We start from the raw sequence: 17,161 nt of genomic DNA, 5'->3' as shown, positions 1-17,161 counted from the left end.
CAGATGCTCTCGTCATCTTATTCTCACATAAAAGGCATTTGTGCTTTTCACATCTGCTGTAGCCTTGGATTTGTTTGGAAGAATTCTGTGCCAGTAGTTAACAGCTAGCTATACCACTGTAATCCATTCAAATATCTGAGACAAAAGAGTCCTCAGGATTGCAACCCTTAGATTCAAACAGTTTTAGACAGGATAAATTTGGATCCCGATTCTGATCTTTGTTCTCCTTTCTAAGAGGAAGAAAGTCTCGTGATGTTTAAAATGCATAACTGCATGACTTCTACATAACTGCTTCTAGCACAGTTCCCAGATGATGTCCAAGTTACTTTGGACAAATCCTAGCTCCTGTAACTTTTGTAATATATAACCATCTGTGAGAGATTATTCTTTTACATAACTGTCTAAAAACTTGCTGGGGACACAGATGAACACGTCCAAGCAAGTCCTGGGCAAGGGTTGAGAAATCCTCTGTCTGAGGGACAAAGATGGACAAGACCAGGGGCAATGAGAGAGAGATAAGCCGCAGCTTAATGGCCACGAAGCGGTCTTTTGTGTGGGCTTATTTTGAGGAAGATGGCCATCTCAGGAGGTGCTGCACATGACTCTTACCCAAGAGTCCAGGAATGCCACACTGGCAGAAGAATAAAAAGGGGACCTACAACCACAGAGTTGAAGTTTTCTGGCAACAGAGTCCCTCCTTCCCTTCCCCATCTCCCTGATTAGGATTTATAATAAACTGCTTGGACCAACCTTTGAGCCATTGTTTCTTGATCTCACACCGTGTATACATACATTAAAAGAACCTCATCTGCCCCCTATAAATTGGAGTGAGACACCATCCTAAATACAATTGAGCACAATGAGAAAATTGTGTGATAAAATAAATACAAAAGAGTGAAATAGAAATTGTTACTAAAAGCAAACCTATTCAAAAATTGAAATTAACCCCATACTTATCCATATTTATTCAAAATAATACTATCTTCCATTTATTTATTTTTCTTTTGTATTGCTATTTTTCATTCCAATTTCAAGTAAAAGTATGATGAATATTGATTTGTCCCACAGAACTGAACCTATAAGAATGTTACTTTATTATTATTATTATTTTTCTTCTTGCATTCTTTACTCTTATTTTTGATAGCTGGGAAGGGGTGTCAAATGAAATAGGAACCCTTTGTGATATTTTTACTTTCTGGAACTTAAGTGCTTCCTAGCACTGCAGCTGTGTGGCCTACAAGCAATGCAATTAGGCAAAGCTCAAAGTGAGTTCAAGGCAAATAGAAGAGGATTAAAGCATTGAAATTTCAGCAACAGAAATTTGATGCTCTGGTATTATGAATACATCTAAGATGTTTAACAGCTCTTATTTGTTCTTTATTATTCAATACTGAAAGTCAAGACTGATTTATTACAGTGTTAACACCACTGTAGTAAACTGAAGATCTACAATAGGACAAAGAAAAGTTAAACAGCAACAAAAAGCATGACTAAAAAGAACCCTATTTGCAGAGAAAACTCTTGAGATCTTTACATTTCATTCTGATTCTCCAAGTTAAAAAAATCTTAATATCTTACTCCACTGATTCATTATCATTGGAAAAACTCCACCGGACTCAGCTGACATTAAAAGCAGGAACAGGTCTGCAATGAAAGCAACTTCTAAATTCAGTCTCAGTACAAAACTTGGCCTCGAAAAGAAATAAACAAGTTATGCTTCCATTTAAATTCAGCTCAGAATACACATACATTTAATCATTAAACAAGCACGTAAAACTTTCTCCTGCTGGGGGTCCCATTTAAATATAACCATGCTTAAAACTGGTCACTGAGCACATCAGAAATTGAGCACATTCCTAGCTCCATCGGTATCACTTGGGATTTCGCTGTTAATTTTAGTAGAATAAAAAGAAAGAAGGAGAAATTTTAGCTGCCCTACCTGTTATAACATGGTTTTACCTTAAAAGTCCAAAAAGCAAGATTACAAAACTTACAGTATTTTCTCTGCTAGCCCTTTTGATTAATGTGTTTATCTACTGTTAAATCGAACAACAGAGAGGAGAAACTTGAAGGCTTGCAGATTGTCCTCTAGTATTTCTGTGATAACAGAATAGAAGCTCAAGTTACATTCACAATAAAAGATGGAAAAAGAAAAAAAACAAAGAACTTTAGTTCTTGCCAACATGCTTAGAACAAGGAAATAACTTCCACTACAAGCAGTAGCATGGAGCTGTGTCGTGGAAGTGTCAAGGTTGGGTATCAGGAAATGATTCTTCAGAGGCATTTCAGAACAGGCTCCCCAGGGCAGAGGGCACAAGACCAAGCTGACAGTTAAAGAATTATTTGGGCATTGCTCTCAGAAGCTGTCATGGTTCTATGTTTTTTGTTTTTATTTTTGTTTTTGTGTTTCAGTATTCCACATCAAAACATCATGTAGTGTACGGGGCATTAAAGTGTCACTGCCCCAATCCCTGTACATTACAGAAGTCACGGGATCTGTCCCTTCCGGGTGGGGGGGGTGCTCTCTTGCTGCCTGGCAGTGGGTGCTGGAGGGTGCTTTCCTAGCCGTTCCAAGCTTTCCAGGTTTGAATCGGTCCCGGGAACTCTCTCTCTCATCTTGTCTGATTTATTAATCTCAATTGCAATTAAATTGTATATATTGTGTTATCTTGTATTCCAATATTATAGTAAAATAAGTTTTCCTCCATAGATTGTTGCCGCTGTTCTTTTCCTCCCTTCCTTCCTTCCCATTTTTGTGGGACTGGGGTGGGGAGGGGGGAGGGCAGAGGCCTGTCGCCCCTGTCACGGACATAGATTGATCTGGTCAAATCCGTGACAGATTTTTGGCGCCCAACGTGGGGCTCGACTGCTTTTTAACTTTTTGAACGAATCTCTTTTTTTTTCTCTGCTCTTAGAGAGCTTCGTTAGGGAGCATTATCAGTAGTTCAGGTTTCTGTGCTGGAAAACCTGACCTTGAAAGATTAGGCGTACTGCCAGTGTTCTGGGATATTTGTAAACTTTGAGCACTACTTAGTCTGAGTAGTGCCTTTTTTCTTTTTTTTCCCCCTCCTCTTGTTAGCTTCAATTCATTAACCCTTTTTTTAGCAAGCACCAGCGATGAACCCACTCGTTATCATGGGGGTGCTGGGTAAAGGATTTAAAGCAATGGTGTTAGTCACAACCTACTGGCCAATAATCCATCTCACACTTGTGTGTTTTGGAATTGCATCCGTATATAACTATCTAAGGGCACTGATGGAGACACCTATGTTTTACCTATTTGCAATGTGGTATGATTTGAACTTTGACATCTACATTCCAGAAGGAATGGCTAATTTCACAAACAACTACATCCCAGAAGGAATGGCTAATTTCACAAACAACTACATCCCAAATGGAATAGCTAATTTTACAAACAACACGATGTTCAGACCAGTCTCCGGGTTTTCTTCTCGGTTTGTCAAACGTTTTTCGAATCTTGAATTAATACTCATGTTGGTGTGCGTGTCATCAATTCTCCTGAATGCATTGGTAATACGCATTTGTAATAAGGAGTCTCCTCCAAAACAAGAGAATGATGACTGGCAGGGAATATGGAGAGGTTTGGGAAAGGTCTTAGAAGCATGGGGACCCGCAGTGTCATGGGATTTTACTCTTGAACACCTGTGGGATCCTGAGAAACTAAGCCAGTATTTGAGTCAGGGACTATGCGGCTTACATAAATCTAAGGAGGTACAACTTATTTGGGGTTTGGCTTGTGCTTACCGTGCCCTATATAATACCATTCGGGAGAGAGAGAGTTTCCGAGCTGAGGTTCAAGCCAAAGGGGAAAATCCCCAAGTCAAATCTAATCAATCACAGGAGACACCAGTAACAATACCGGTTGCTCCTGTGGAGGGCAAGAAATGGAAACGAGCGTCTTCGCGTCTTGAACGAAAAAGAGAAGAGGAGGAGGAGGAGGAAGATCCAGGCGAGGGGCCCTCCTCAGAACCACCACCATCGCGAAAGGCAAAAGCGAAAACTAAGAGACATGCAGAAGAGAGTGATGAAGAGGAAGTCTCTATTACTACTCGCCGGCCTCTAAAGATGACTGAAATCCAAGGTTCAAGAAAGGAGTTCACACGGCGCCTGAATGAAAGTATTGTTTCCTGGTTGGTTCGCTGTTGGGACAGTGGGGCCCATAGCTTGTCTCTGGATGGTAATGAAGCTCGCCAACTGGGTGCCATTGCCAGAGATCCAGCTATTGATAGAGGAATTAGTCGGTGTTCGGATGAGGCTGCCTCCCTCTGGGAACGAGTGTTAACAGCTGTGAAGGAAAAGTATCCCTTCAAAAATAGCTTGAAGATTGCAATGAAAAAATGGGATACAGTTGAAAAGGGTATCCAGTATTTGAGGGAAATAGGCGTGGTGGAAATGCTGTATGACCCTGACTTTGTTCCTAACCACCCACAACAAAACCACGACCCTGAAAGAGTGAGGACAACGCCTGAGATATGGCAGAAAATCGTGACAACAGCGCCGGACAAATATGCCGCTACACTAACGTCAGCGTGTGACAGATACCAGGAACAACAGAGAACACCCTTAATTTATGAATTAATTGTTACGCTCCAAAACTACGAACAATTGCTGTCCCCAATTCATTCTGCCGTTGCTGCAATATCAAGAATGACGGAGCAAGTGTCTCAACTGATTAACCGTGACAAACCTGTAACAGTATCAGAGACGCTGGATGAAGATCAGGATAATCAAATAAGTCTAGCGAAGGAGGTGAAGGAGATGATGAAATTTTGGCGAGCCCACCTAACTAAAGACGATGAACCTTCCTTCTTACGTGCACGATCAAAAATCTCAGCTGTTAGAGGCAGACGCTCTCCGGCTCAAGTAAGGAATAATACACCGCGAATTACCTTATGGTATTACCTACGTGACCATGGAGAAGACATGGGGAAGTGGCACGGTCAACCTACTCCTGTACTACGAGCCCGGGTGAAAGAATTGCAAGGCAGATCTACCACCAGTGCAGTTGCTCCAGTTACCACAGGTAATGAATAGAGGGGCCCTGCCCTCAGTCAGGGGGGGGAAAGGGATAATAGAGTATATTGGACTGTGTGGATTCGATGGCCTGGCACATCAGAACCACTGAAATATAAGGCCCTGGTGGACACTGGTGCACAGTGCACTCTGATGCCCTCGAGTCATGAAGGGACAGAATCAATCCATATTTCTGGAGTGACCGGGGGCTCTCAAGAATTGACTGTGTTGGAGGCCGAGATAAGCCTCACTGGTAAGGACTGGCAAAAACATCCTATTGTGACAGGCCCAGGGGCTCCATGTATACTAGGTATTGATTATCTCAGAAGGGGGCATTTCAAGGATCCTAAGGGGTATCGATGGGCCTTTGGAATAGCTGCTGTGGACACAGACAACATTAAGCAGCTGTCTGTTTTGCCTGGCCTGTCAGAAGATCCATCTGTTGTGGGGCTGCTGCGAGTAAAAGAGCAACAGGTACCAATTGCTACAAAAGTGGTGCACAGGCGTCAGTACCGCACCAACAGGGATTCTTTGCTCCCCATTCATAAGTTAATTCGTCAACTAGAGAGCCAGGGAGTGATCAGCAAAACTCACTCGCCTTTTAACAGCCCCATATGGCCAGTGCGTAAAGCCAGTGGAGAATGGAGGCTGACGGTGGACTACCGTGGCCTGAATGAAGTCACACCCCCACTGAGTGCTGCTGTGCCGGACATGTTAGAACTCCAGTATGAACTGGAGTCAAAAGCGGCCAAATGGTATGCCACCATTGACATTGCTAATGCCTTCTTTTCCATCCCTTTGGCCAAAGAATGTAAGCCACAGTTTGCTTTCACATGGAGGGGCATTCAGTATACCTGGAACCGTTTGCCCCAGGGGTGGAAACACAGCCCGACCATCTGCCATGGGTTGATCCAAACTGTATTGGAACAGGGCAGTGCTCCTGAGCACCTGCAGTACATTGATGACATCATTGTGTGGGGCGATACAGCAGAAGAAGTCTTTACAAAAGGAGAGCGAATGATCCAAATTCTTCTGAGTGCTGGTTTTGCTATTAAGCGAAGCAAAGTGAAAGGACCTGCCCAGGAGATTCAGTTCCTAGGTATAAAGTGGCAAGATGGCCGTCGTCACATCCCAACAGACGTGATCGACAAAATCACTGCTATGTCTCCACCCACTAGCAAAAGAGAGACACAATCTTTTCTGGGTGCAGTGGGCTTTTGGAGAATGCATGTTCCAAACTACAGCCTCATTGTAAGCCCCCTTTATTATGTGACGCGAATGAGAAATGAGTTTACATGGGGCCCTGAGCAGCAGCAGGCTTTTGAACAGATTAAACAGGAGATAGCCCGTGCCGTGGCCCTAGGACCAGTACGAACGGGACAGGGTATAAAGAACATCCTCTACACTGCTGCTGGAGAGAACGGTCCCACTTGGAGTTTGTGGCAAAGAGCCTCAGGAGAGACCAGAGGCCGACCCCTGGGATTCTGGAGTCGGGCGTACAGAGGGTCTGAAGAGCGCTACACTCCAACTGAGAAGGAGATCTTAGCTGCTTATGAAGGGGTTCGGGCTGCTTCTGAAGTAGTCGGTACTGAAACACAGCTCCTTCTGGCACCTCGACTGCCAGTGCTGAACTGGATGTTTAAAGGAAAGGTTCCCTCCACCCATCATGCTACTGATGCCACGTGGAGTAAGTGGATTGCACTGATTACACAACGAGCACGGATGGGGAACCTCAGCCGTCCAGGAATCCTAGAAGTCATCATGGACTGGCCTGAAGGTAAAAAGTTTGGAACACCACCAGCAGAAGAAGTATCACGTGCTAAAGAAGCCCCACCATACAATGAACTACCAGAGAATGAAAAGAAATATGCCCTGTTCACAGATGGATCGTGTCGTATTGTGGGAAAGCATCGCAGATGGAAATCTGCTGTGTGGAGCCCCACACGACAAGTTGCAGAGGCCACTGAAGGGAAAGGCGAATCAAGCCAATTTGCAGAGGTAAAGGCTGTCCAACTGGCCTTAGATGTCGCTGAACGGGAGAGGTGGCCAATGCTCTATCTTTACACTGACTCATGGATGGTAGCAAATGCCTTATGGGGGTGGTTACAGCAGTGGGAGCAAAATAACTGGCAAAGAAGGGGTAAACCTATTTGGGCTGCTGAACTGTGGAAAGACATTGCTGCCCGAACAAAGACTATGGTTGTAAAGGTGCGCCAAGTAGATGCTCATGTGCCCAAGAGTCGGGCTACTGAAGAACAGCAAAATAACCATCAGGTAGACCGAGCTGCCAGAATTGAGGTGGCTCAAATAGACCTGGACTGGCAGAACAAGGGTGAATTATTTCTGGCTCGGTGGGCCCATGAGACCTCAGGTCATCAAGGGAGAGATGCAACATACAAATGGGCTAGAGACCGAGGGGTGGACTTAACTATGGATGCCATTGCACAGGTTATTCATAACTGTGAAACATGTGCCATCATCAAACAAGCCAAGAGGATGAAACCTCTGTGGGAGGAAGGGCGATGGCAAAAGTACAAATATGGGGAGGCATGGCAGGTTGATTATATCACCTTGCCACGATCTCGCAATGGTAAGCATTATGTGCTTACTATGGTGGAGGCAACCACTGGGTGGCTTGAAACATATGCAGTACCCCATGCTACCGCCCGAAACACCATACTGGGTCTCGAGAAACAAGTCCTGTGGCGACATGGCACCCCAGAAAGGATTGAGTCAGATAATGGGACTCATTTCAAAAATTCTCTTGTAAATACTTGGGCCAAAGATCACGGCATCGAGTGGATTTACCATATTCCCTATCATGCACCAGCCTCTGGTAAAATTGAACGATACAATGGATTGTTAAAAACGATGCTAAAAGCACTGGGTGGCGGAACATTTAAGCACTGGGAGAAGCATTTGGCAGAAGCCACCTGGTTGGTCAATACCAGAGGATCTATTAATCGTGATGGTCCTAACCAATCCAGTTCCCTACATACTGTAGAGGGAGATAAAGTCCCTGTTGTACATGTAAAGAACATGTTAGGAAAGTCAGTTTGGGTTCTTCCAGCTTCTGGAAAGGGCAAACCTCTCCGTGGTACAGTTTTTGCCCAGGGACCAGGATCCACTTGGTGGGTAATGCAGAAGAAGGGGGATGTCCAGTGTGTACCACAAGGAAACTTGATGCCGGGGGAGTGCAGTTACTAATTCTATGTATATGTATATAGCCATGTGTGCATTTTTAATCATTTTTTGTTTGTTTGTATATATGTATATATATTTTAAGCATGATGTAACGATGTAGAATAAGGGGTGGAATGTCATGGTTCTATGTTTTTTGTTTTTATTTTTGTTTTTGTGTTTCAGTATTCCACATCAAAACATCATGTAGTGTACGGGGCATTAAAGTGTCACTGCCCCAATCCCAGGTACCTATCCCTGTACATTACAGAAGTCACGGGATCTGTCCCTTCCGGGTGGGGGGGGCGCTCTCTTGCTGCCTGGCAGTGGGTGCTGGAGGGTGCTTTCCTAGCCGTTCCAAGCTTTCCAGGTTTGAATCGGTCCCGGGAACTCTCTCTCTCATCTTGTCTGATTTATTAATCTCAATTGCAATTAAATTGTATCTATTGTGTTATCTTGTATTCCAATATTATAGTAAAATAAGTTTTCCTCCATAGATTGTTGCCGCTGTTCTTTTCCTCCCTTCCTTCCTTCCCATTTTTGTGGGACTGGGGTGGGGAGGGGGGAGGGCAGAGGCCTGTCGCCCCTGTCACGGACATAGATTGATCTGGTCAAATCCGTGACAGAAGCACAATTTGACTTTTGGGTTGTCCTGTCCTTACAGACAGGAGTTGAACTAAATTAACTTTATGAGCCTCGTTCCAACTTAGGATATTCTCTGATTCTATTATTAATATTTGCCTATGTTACTTAGTGTTAAATAGATGTTACCTCCATGTTTATTGCAGTAGCAGTAGAAATTCTGTAGAAAACTGAATAACTGAAATAACTGTATGCTGCATATTCTGCTCCCTAAATAAGAGAGGAGAGAATCAAAGTAGAGCTGAAAAGTCCAATTTCAGTAGAGAAAGCATAGCCCAAATATTGAGCAAAACAAATTCTCGGTCAGTCACAACTATACAAATATCATAGAATGCAACTATTAGCACAACTGTTACTCATGCAAGATAGCAGAGGCAAGGACAACAAATCATCAGCAGGTAACAGTGCCCTTGAATTTTCTTTGCCTTAGCTTACAGGAATGCTTATCATAAAAGGATTATACGAGAAACTCTGTGAGAACAGAGATGTTTACAGCTAGATTTTGTATGATATTGGGCCAAGTATGTTACTGATGTCACAGAAATAGCCAGCAATTTCTTCTTAAATTAGTTGTCAGCAACTTTCTACTTGATTTGTGTTAAATCAAAAATTTCCTAGTCTTCTTCTAGAAACAGTTTGTTGATTAGTATTGATGACTGGATCTCACTTTACACTGGTACAAAATAACATAAGAACACTTTACAGTTCACATACAGATGTTTACTTTGCTGAGCCATCTGTTCCATCCGAAGCACAAAAGAATCACAGAAAATGAACTCTTACTCTCTGAATAGACGGACAAACAACCGAGTTCCCAACAAAACAAGTCTGTTAGTTTTCAGTGTGCAGGAAAAAGACTGCAATTCACAGAAAAGTCAAAAAGTACGGTCTGTGATCTGAAGGTCTGGAATCTTAGTAAGATAATAATGAACAAATGACAATTCCTGATGCAATCAGCAGGAAGCACATAGGCTGCTCTGGAAGGACTTCTGTTTTTAAGGTTCTGTTACGTCTTCAATTTTTTTTTTTTTTCTCTCTTTTTGAGTTGTAGGTACTTGTCTGTTTTCTGATGCTCACACACCACTAAGAACTGGACAGCACCAGGGCACAGATAGAGAAGGGAGGTAAGGTAATAGAAATGCCCTGAATGACAGATTTGAAGATAAAGGTGAACAGTGCCAAAGTGAAACAACTATTTTCAACAGTAGGCCTGTATGAATCAAGTTACAAAGGAGTGGTCAGGTAAGAGGCACACGCAAAGAAATGCATAAAATAAGGAACGATACAGGCTGGAAGAGATGGACAGAGTATGCAAAACAGAAACAAGAAAAAAACAACTTACTTTCAGAAGGCAATTAAGAATTATTTAGTTGTGATTCAGTGACAGGAAAGGAAGAGAAGTGGGAAACCTGTTAAGTGAATAGAAAGTTCAGCTACTTGGTGCAAGTGGAAGACAGCAGAAAAAGGGAATAGAGAGGTACAGCAGCAGTACTGTCAGATAACCGGTTGCCTAGAAAAACACTTACCTGTCCCTGCCTCCTGATCATATATCTGCATTAAAGTGTCTCCTTATTTACTTGCTGTTACTTGCATTAATCTGAGACAGTTTCAAACTTTGGTCTTCAACACTAAATATTCAAGAACACAAACAACTTTTACAAAAAAATCAGCAGATATAAATAGTTGAGTCAAGGGTTGCTCTGATCCTCAAATAAACAAGCATCAGTAAATTCAGAACTCATTTGAGAAAAAAAAAAAATGTAACAGCTTAAGAGAAGAGGGTCCACTATAACTACTCACATTAACTACTTATATTCACACATAAACAGTTAACTTTCCGCACATCAGGACAATTCTCACTACATACCTCAGTTGGCCCTCATTACAATAGGCCACATACTCCCACACTGAAATGGATATAGATACTTAATTCAGGCTGAAAACATTTTAGTTTATGCAAATCATGAAGTTCCGTGTGATTAAACCCATCAAACTCTCAGTCTGATTCCTGTTGGACTAAAACTGTACTTGTGCACTAAAAGCCAGGCATCCGTGAGCCAAAGTAACACAACCTCACTTCTCATTTTTCACTTATTTATATACGTGTAAAACAGTGTAGTTATGTGCAAATAACTGCAGTCTTTAAGCCTGTAGTTTGCACAGATATCTATGGATATGCCAGATACCTGTGGGTATCTAGACAGTACTGAATGCATACGAAGTGGGAAGTAAGCACTCAGGATAGTTTTTTGTGTTTTTTTTTTTAAAGGAAAGCTGTCTGATATTAGCAGTAATCTTTTACTAAAAAAGGGAAACTAAGATTCTGATGAAATAGATGCATTAGACACTTGCATTAAAAATAATAACATTCTGATAGCACTTTATAATATAAAAGTATTTGTTCACTTACAAAGGGAATCCCTGAGTATTACTTCAAATCTGCTAAAGCTGATTTATCTTGTACTAAGCAGAGCAACTGTATCATAGGAGGAAAACTATGTTAGAGGTTCTTTACCACCTACAGCATTACTTGCAGTAATACCAACATTTGCAACAGTTCATTTAGATGTAGCTCATAAGTCTGGACACTGTCCCACACGATACAGTTCAGAAATAGCTGAGACAAAGCAATGAGCTTTGAGCATCTTGAGATTTACGTTTAGCCCAGTCGCTTTTGGGCAAGTTTCCTATCTGACCTTCTGCACTATAAAAAAGGTTATCTGGTGCACACGAAAACTTCCAGCTTCTCTGTCAGAATGGCTGTGTATTACCACAATAAACAGGGCTTTGCTGAGCATGGCTGTTGAGGTAGGACACCAAGCCAAACCAAGTTAAATTGAGGGGTAATGGCAACACCTCTCCTTTTATTGGTAATCCTTTTGTTAGGTGATATTACTGATCCTGCATTTTGTGTCACGATGCCTCATAAAACAATACTACTACGCTACTTGTCTAAACTGAACAGTCTAGACACTCTTTAATACAAGAAAAGATGCTCCCACAGCTCTTCTTTCTGAGCACTTGTCTTGGTATAAACTGCAAGAGCTGACCTCATCATATAATAGATACTGCCTCAAACACCCATCTTTTCTAGTTCTCTTACTCCTTTATCTATTCCTCAACACACACACACACACTCCTTATACATCAGTCAGTGGGAGTTTACACAGACTAGTAAAAAAAACTCTTACTGTAGAGGTGCTGCCATTTTGCTTTCAGTTAACCCCATTCAAAATAATTTCCCTCTCCCTGCTAGCTTTGATCTGCTATATAACCCTTTCAGACTCATTTCTGTTGCTCTTTTTTTTCTAAACAGAACGTGTTCCATTCTCTACCTGGATATAACCACATTGATTAATGTTTGATGCTATACTCAATACAGTGACAGCATTATTAGAGCACTATCTTGTTGCCCACAATAAGCTCCCCCTTGTGCCTCCACTGTTCTGTAATGAGGCCCCTTCAGACACACAGTTTGGTTATTACGGTTTATCAACTTATAATGTGTTTGCATTTTCATTCTTTTTTTCCTCCTATGAAATGAAAAAAAATATCCAGATAATGGAACTAAAGAGAATTACTCACCCTTCTTCTCGATCTAACATAATGTTTATGGGCAGCAAGGATAGCAGGAAGATGTTCTGACGAAGAGAGGAACTTGAACAGCTTTATAGGACAACAACCTAGGAAGAAATGACAAGCCAATACCCACGTTTACTGTTTGTAAATCTGAGCATTGATTCTGCTTTCACAAGTGGCTTTCATCAAATGCTAATCAGAAGCCTGGCATCTGCTTGAGTAACCAGGCAGCCCTGTCTCCCTTTCAGGAGAACAAAAGCCATACAATCAAAGGGTTCTAAAAGGATGGCAAACTTATTGTAAGCTAAAAAAGGTTAAAAGTCTGCCGAGGCTTAAATATACCTCTCAGAACTCAGAGTATGAAAGCATTTGTGACCTTTATGGTCTTTTTTTTTTGCCGTTAAATGTTTCCTTATATTTGAAATGTTATAAAAAGTGACTGAGAGAGATACAAATTCCTTATGTGTTTTATTTCCCAAATGATTTCAAAAGTTCCAGAAAGCAAACTTATATTAAGACCACTTTATTTATTTTCAGATGTCAAAAATCCTGCTCCAACCAGCAGCACCATGGCTATCACAACAGGGCCTACCTGTACTCTGCCTGCATCACTGGCAGATCTCTTTCTACAGAGATGGGAAGCAAATGGCATTCACTCCAAACATGGCATTTCCTCACTGCAGAACACTGCATTGAGACTGACACACCCTGGAAAACCATCTGAATCCTGTTTGGGTAGAAGAAAACACATTTTATAAATATGCTGACAATTCACAGCTTTGCTTACTTCAGTTACAAGCATGCATTCCTGCTACCAGAGAAAAGTCAGATGACTATTTAGCCTGAAATCTTACAGGAAAAGGCCTATTGCTAGTTTTGCATGTAGATTTATTGTGGAAATAAAGTCTTTTGCTGCCTGGAAACAGCAGAAAAATAGCAACTTAATTAGAAATAAGTTAAAAATACTTAACAGGCTCATCATAATGCATCTTTGTAATAGCTTTATTTCTCATTCATTTGGGAATAATTACAAAGCTTATCCCAATGACCATGAAAACAGAAATCAAACTTCAAAGATCTGAAATGAGCCTAAAGTGTCAGTGATCAAATTTTCAAGTTTTTTTTTTTTTTTTTTTTTTTTTTTTTAATGACTGATTTTGGACTCCACAGTACAGAAAGGAACTCTTCACATGCAGGTTTTAACTTCATAAGAGTATAATTCATCAGTTCTGTCACTAACTAGCTGAAAATGTCTGAGGGGTGCTGCTGCTGTAAGGACACTGCTCTCCGTAAAGAATTTCATTCAAAACAAGTCTTGGTTCTAACGATTTTGAACACAGTCATTGTTTGACAGAGCAACCTATGATTTCTTCTGAAGGAGTCACAGCCATCTCTCATGTTTAGAAACGACTAAAAAACAAAAGTTGACTATTCCTTAAGGTATGAGGGCTGCTCTGAAAGTGATGCCTCCTACTTCATTTTGTTGCCCCACTACCTCAGTGGAAGAAACTGGTGATACAGCAACACAGGCTGAACCTTCCCACCAATATTTCACTGCATTTTGTTGCCACACAACAGATGGCAGCAGAGGGGCATTCTCACAGAATGGCATCTGACATGGAAGCGTTTTCAAAGTGAAGGTGTGTCACTGAATCCCTCCATGCAGAAAAAATGGCACTCGCTGACATTCCTCAATGCTTGCTGAGTGTTTATGGAGACCAAACAGTGGATGCGAGCACAGTGAGGCAGTGGCAACAGCAGGTCACGTCCAGTAGTACATATTTTTATGAGCATGGTATGTTCATCACTATCAGAGTCACCACCATTAGCTATGCATATTTGAAAAATAGCGTTTTGTAGCTGAGAATTTGTTCTATCAAGTAGTGTCATTATGCTCTTTGCATCTGTTGTAACTTCTATGGAAATAAATAGGAGGCATTACTTTTGGAGCAACCTACATAGAACCAGAACAAAAGATTCAAAGCGATAAGAAGAGTTGAGTGGGGGTTTTTGGGTGTTTTTTTTTTTTGTTGTTGTTGTTTTGTTTTATATAATATGATTAAGATGAATTATATTGTGAAACTCAGTGTCACAAGATGTCATGGAGCCCAAAATAGGTCAAAAATCACACAAAATAATAAAGTAATCTATTGACAGCCATTAAATATCATGGTACAGGTGTAACCTTCAGCTCAGAAGGACTGATTAAAATATATCAGGCTTGCTCTACATTTTCTATTCTTTTAACTATGTTCTCTGCATCCTTCGTTGGCAGGTATCCTCATTGCACTACTCCAGGAATAAGCCAGTTTGAAACAAATATCTTCCTCTCTGAAGCACAAAATCTGGAGTTCAATAATGCATGTGCAACTGGCAAAAAGCATCCCCACCAAGACAGGTGCAATTTAAAATTAAGGATGCAAAAACAAAGTATCAAGCAGTATACAGATTGTGTTATTCAAAACACAGGAGATAGAAGTCTACTTCAAGGAGGAATCATCACGTAACTGCAAAATGTGAATGCTACTGCATTCCCAGAGTTCAACAAGCGAAATGCAGGAGGAGGTCAAAGAATCAAAACTGGCAGAGCCAGGGAATGGTGCAGGGATGTGAAGCAGCACTCACAGCCAGTACTGCCCTGTAATACTACCCAGCAGAACTGACATAGCAAAGCTCTCCCCAAAAAGACCTTCGTTTTAAGTAACACTGAGACCCCCTTTTCTTCCTAAACATGAAGTCTGGATGTACTGTACCTAGTCAAGTATGTATTTCAGACTAGAAGAAAGTAAGAAATCCTCTTCCGAGTCATTCTCAGAGTCATTACCTCTCCCATGAGCCTTGTCAACAGCAGACATTAGAGACAGTTATCCAAGAAGGACATCAAAGAAACCACTTCCTAATTAGTCCTGTAAATAAATACCTTTCCTCATGTCAGCCTTGCACAGCCTAACAGTCATCTGCATAACTACCAGCCTTCCCAGACCCATCACCAAAGGCACAAAGGGGGTAAGAATAAGCATTAGGACTGGAGTAGCAGCCTTCCTGCCACTCAGTTCAGGCTGTGAGGACTCCCAGCAAGGACTCAGGTGACCCACATGCCTGGCTGCTGAGGCTCTGCACTGCTCTTTTCTACACAGCAATTAGGAACAAGGTTTAGCTGAAGGAACCCAGAAGAAAATTCTGTATTTCAGGACAAAACTGCATATCTGATGAAACTCCCAGTGTGATGCAACTTATCTTGGCAGTTCTGAAGGATGACATTGTTAGAAACTAGAGTGGTATGCTATGCCTGCTTAAGATAACTATTCAAATGTATCTGCAACTACACACCTTGCACAATAAAGATACATTTCACTAATACTATCCAAAATGCTGACAGCATAACATTAAGGACAGTACCCTTGTTTATTGTGTTTACACAAGATAGCCCTGTGTAATATAAGCATGACTGGTGGTAAGAAAACGGAATATTAATACAGACATTAAACTAAGATGGTATTGCTTTTCACATAATCCTCTAGTTTTAGCTAGATCTCACTTAAGGCTTTGAAATTACCAGATAATATGATAATACATGCTGATAATCCTTTTCTGCATAGGCCAGAATGTTTGTTGTGTTTTTTGTTTGTTTTTGAACTGTCCTAACTGTAAGTTTTCCAAATATTAAAAGGAAAATCAACCATCAAATATTTAAATTCTTTTAACTTCTCGCCTTTCCTTCCATGCACACTTCACTTCTTTCACCCCCCATACTCACAAATACATGCAAATACACCCACGTACACAAAACAAGCACTGAAGATTACACTCTCTCTGCATTTTTTAAAACGTGTAAGCACGCAACTACAATCTTATGAACATGAAGCCGCTATGGTTTAAAGTCTGTGCATTCAACAAATAATTTGTAGCTTTAATCAACACATCTCATTTTGCTAATGCACACTGACTGGATGCCTGAGTGCTAATGAGCGTCCCTGAATGCTAATGGCTCGGTGAGGCCGGATGGCCTTCCAGCATCACAGGGATTATCTGCAACTGATTTGCATCTCAGATTCCCAGCACCATTCAGCTTCACCTCTCTTTGACCTTGACATCTTACAACCAGGGAGAACAGTTGGGTTATGAAAGAGAAGCCAAAACTAAACTAAAAAGGCAGGCAAGGACGCTTTCACCTAAAACACAACTGAAACAATTTTAGTTTTCTTACACTGGAATTTGATCTTTGATCACTGTAAAATATTGCCCATTTTAACTCCTCTTTTTTTGAGCTCTAATACCTACAGAATGCATGCTTAGGAGCAGTGTGACTATGGGAAGACATAGTACCTTTTAGAACAGATTAATTTCCTATTTAAAATATTATATATGTAATACATTATATTACAACTAGTATTACTTTATACAACCATATACTATACATTACTATAGGGCAATACATTATAAATCCAGTGCTGCTGGAAAATAAGACAAGGTTTCAGGCAAACAAGCATTTATTTAGGTGCATCAAAAGATTCCCACTTTCCCCATCATACAACTCCCATATGAAAATCACCAAATGTTATAACTTCACAGGAGCCTCACTTTCCTTCCTGAAACTGTTCCAGCATGTAGATACTGCACCAATGCTCCACTTTAAAGGGAAGGCTGCACTCAAGTCATATTTCAACACCCCGCACATCAGTGATTGATAGCTCTCTCTAGGAAGTAGGAAATACCTGCTATGAAA

The sequence above is a fragment of the Lagopus muta genome, chromosome 4 (genome assembly GCF_023343835.1).
Source record: "Lagopus muta isolate bLagMut1 chromosome 4, bLagMut1 primary, whole genome shotgun sequence".
Lineage (NCBI taxonomy): Eukaryota > Metazoa > Chordata > Aves > Galliformes > Phasianidae > Lagopus > Lagopus muta.
The sequence above is the reverse complement of the archived record's forward strand: the minus strand, read 5'-3'. Positions refer to the sequence as shown.